At 34.3% G+C, this 3,957-nt stretch overlaps 1 protein-coding gene across 4 annotated transcripts in view; it reads right to left on the bottom strand.

Moving 5' to 3' along the window:
- MSL2 (MSL complex subunit 2) overlaps positions 1-3,957 on the bottom strand; it is an 89,246-nt gene that overhangs the window by 48,998 nt on the left and 36,291 nt on the right. The window lies entirely within an intron of this gene.

The raw sequence follows: 3,957 nt of genomic DNA, 5'->3' as shown, positions 1-3,957 counted from the left end.
CTAAGAGGGGAAAAAAAGGAGGAAAGCAAAAATTTTAGTAAAATAAACAAACATTTTCATATACTGGAATTAAGATGAGATTATAAGTAATCTGTCAAAATGTGAGACTGTTTAAACTCACCAAACAGCAAAAAATACAAAAGAAAGAGAACAATACTCAATAGCTCACTTCATTTCCATGCCATATTCCCCATTCCCTTATCTCAAATAGTGGGAATCTGCAGTTTTCTGGTCTGGGGCTGCCCCCATTCTCCAAGATAGATCATATAGGAGGCTGTAAAACAAATCTCAATGAACATAAAAGAATTTAAATCATACAATGTTCTCTGGTTACAACAGAATTAAATTAAAAATCAAGGAAATCCCCAAATACTTGGAAATTAAACATTAATTTAAATAACCTATGAGTCAAAGAGGAAATCACAGGGCAATTAGAAAACATTTTGAACTGAATGAAAACAAAAACATGACATATCAAAACTTAGGAAATACTGCTACAACACTACCTAAGAGGGAATTTTATACCTTTGAAGTTTGATAACCAGAAAAGGCCTTGGAACCAATAACCTAAGCTTTCACCTTAATAAAAAAGAAGGGCAAACTAAGTGGTAAGAAGGAAATATTTAAGATTAGAGCAGAACCCAATAAAAGAGACAACAGAAAAACCAAAGAAATAAATCAGTAACACCAAAAAGTGGTTCTTTAAAAACACCTAAAACCTTAGCTAGAATGTACACCAAAAAAAGAGAAGATACAAATTACCAAAATCAGGAATGAAGAGGTCAGGACATCACCAGTACCCTACAGAAATTTAAAGTGTTAGAAGAAAATACTACGAACAACTTGAAGCTTAAATGAAACGGATGAATTTCTAGAAAAACACAAATTACCAAAACTGACTCAAGAAAAAATCTAAAGACCTGAATAGTCTAACAACAAATTTAAAAAGAAATTAATAACCTAAAATTGATGAGGAGAAAATTCACTATATTAAGGCCAGTTTTAACCCTGACACCAAGGCCAGACACAAGAAAACACAGACCAAACCTTCATGAACATACACACAAAAATCCTTACCAAAACATTTAACAGAACCCAGAAACATAATCCAACACAAACTTACAGTAAAAAATAAGTATCTCAAGACAAGAGAAATAGAAACTTCTCCAACCTGAAAGCAGGCATCTACATCCAACCATACTTAATGCTGACACACTGAACATTCCCCTCTTTTTCCCTCAAAGTTCAGGAACAAGGAAGTGTATGCCAGTTTCCACCATTTTCTATTCAACATTGTACGAAAGGTTCTAGCTAGTGCAATAAGGTCAAAGAAAAAAAAATGTACTCAGGTTGAAAAGAAGTACAACTTTTTTAGTAACAGATTACATGACCCAATATATACAAAATCCTAAGAAATACATACAATACACAAAACCCTATGAGAACTAATAAAGGAATTTACCAAAGTCCCAGGAACAAGCTCAATATTAAAAAAAAAAAAAAAAAAACTATTTCTGTAAATTAACAATACCAGAAATTGAAATTTTTAAAATTCCATTCACAATAGTATCAAAAAAGAAAACACTAAAAATAAATTTAAGAAATAAAAGATCAGACAAACTTAAAACCAAGATCTATTGTAAGAGACAAAGGCATTAGATAAAGATATAAAGGTCAATTCATCAAAAAAAAATATATATAACAATTATAACTACAGATGCACCAAACATCAGAGCCCCAAAATATATGAAGCCAATACTAAAAGAATTGAAGGGTGAAACAGACAACACAATGATAGTTGGAAAATTCAATACAGCAGTTTCAATAGTGGAGAGAAGATCCAAAAAAAAAAAAGATCAATAAGGAAATTAAGAATATGAACAACACTATAAACCAAACACACATATAAAGACTACCCATTAAAAGCATAATATACCTTCTTCTCCAGTGCATATGGATCACCCTCCAGGACAGGCCATATGCCAAGTGACAAAACAACTCTCAATAAATTTAAAAAGACTAAAATCATACAAAGTATCCTCCTACAACCACAATCGAGTGAAACTAGAAATTAGTAACAAAAGGAAAACTGAAAAACGCGCAAATATGTTGAAATGAACCAATGGGTCAAGCAAAAAAATCAAGAAAGCAATCAGAAAATACAACTTGAAGAGTGTAATCAACTTCACTGAATTGTACCTGAGTAAACTACTGAACTGGTTTATGTTCTACTATGTATATTCTCAAAAACAACAAAAATGAACTAAGAACAACAATCTACCACAAAAAAAATCAGAAAATACACAGACGTTAATGAAAATGAAAGCACAACATACCAAAACTTATGAGATGCAATAAAGGTAGTGCTCAGAAGGAAAGAAAGAAATCAAATCAAGAATCTAATTTTACAACTGGAAGAACTAGAAAAATCAAGCAAACTAAGCCCAGCGCAGGGACCCTGAGTCCAAAGGACAGTCTAGTCTCCTGGCTCTTGTTTCTTGGTGGCATGAGCCCCCATGTCTCTCTGCTGGCTTCTCTTTTTTATATCTCAAAAGAGACTGAGGTAAGACACAACCCCATCTTGTAGATTTGAGTCCTGCTTCGTTAACATAGCTGCCACTGATCCCACCTCATTAACATCACAGAGGTAGAATTTACAACACATAGAAAAATGGCATCCAATGACAAAATGGTGGAAAATCACACAATACTGGGAAACATGGACTAGCCAAGTTGACATACATTTTGGAGGGACACAATTCAATCCATAACACATATAAACACTGACTCAAAAAGAAATAAAAGACATCAACAGACGCATAACAAGTGAAGAGACTGAATCTAGTCAAAAACCATCCAAAAAGAGAAAAGTCCAGGACCAGATGGCTTCACTGGGCAATTTTACCAAACATTTAAAGACTATAAAAATGCCAATCTTTCTCAAACTCTTCCAAAAACAGAAGAGGGAACATTTCCTAACTCATTCTACGAGGCCAGCAATGCCCTGATTATCAAAGCCAGACAAAGACACCACAAGAAAACTACTATCCCTTATGAATATAGATACAAAAATCTTCAACAGTACTATCAAACTGAATCTAATACCATATTAAAAGGATTAGACACCATAACCAAGTGCGATTTATTCCAGGAATGCAAGGGTGATTCAGCATTAGAAAATCAGTCCTTGAAATACCCCACATTAATAGAACAAATAAAAAGAAACATGATAATCTCAATGGACACAGAAGAGGCATTTAACAAAATCAAACACCCTTTCGTAATAAAAACACTCAGGAAACTAAGAACAGAAGGAAAATTCCTTCATCTAATAAAAGGCATCTATGAAAAATCCACAGCTAACATTCTATTCAACAGAGAAAGACCGAGAGCTTTTCCTCTTAAGAACAGGTCATCCAAGCTACAACAATACTGGCCTGGAGCAACAGAGGGAGGAGGAGACCCAAGAATCCAAGAAGGAAACGGTCAGCAGGTCTGACTACCTCAATGAACTACTTCCTTCCTTTTCCATGAGACCAGAAGAAATGGGTGGTGACTGGCTACAATTACTGAACATTTTGATCAGGGACCCAATAGATGGATCTTGATCAAAAGGAGGAAAACTGTGGAAGAGAACCTCATATTCTTATGGGAAAACCAGATTTACCAGATACACTGCAACTGGAGGAATCCCCAAATCCAATGCCTGGAAACAACTTTTAAACCTGGAAGCAAAATTGTCCTAAAAAGTCATCTTTAAAAGCAGTTCAGCTCAATTAATGATGTTTGCCTTCTGACTGGAAAGGGTGATATTATACTACATACAGAAAATCAGTAAAGTCCACAAGAAAACTTTTAGAGCTAATAGAGAAATTCAGCAAAGTTGCAGGGTACAGGCAACAAACAACATCAGCTGGATTCCTATGAATCAGCAATGAGAAATCTAGAAGACAAATT

Source organism: Loxodonta africana, chromosome 26 (assembly GCF_030014295.1).
Source record: "Loxodonta africana isolate mLoxAfr1 chromosome 26, mLoxAfr1.hap2, whole genome shotgun sequence".
Lineage (NCBI taxonomy): Eukaryota > Metazoa > Chordata > Mammalia > Proboscidea > Elephantidae > Loxodonta > Loxodonta africana.
Note: the sequence above shows the minus strand (reverse complement) of the source record. Positions and strands in the feature narration are given on the sequence as shown.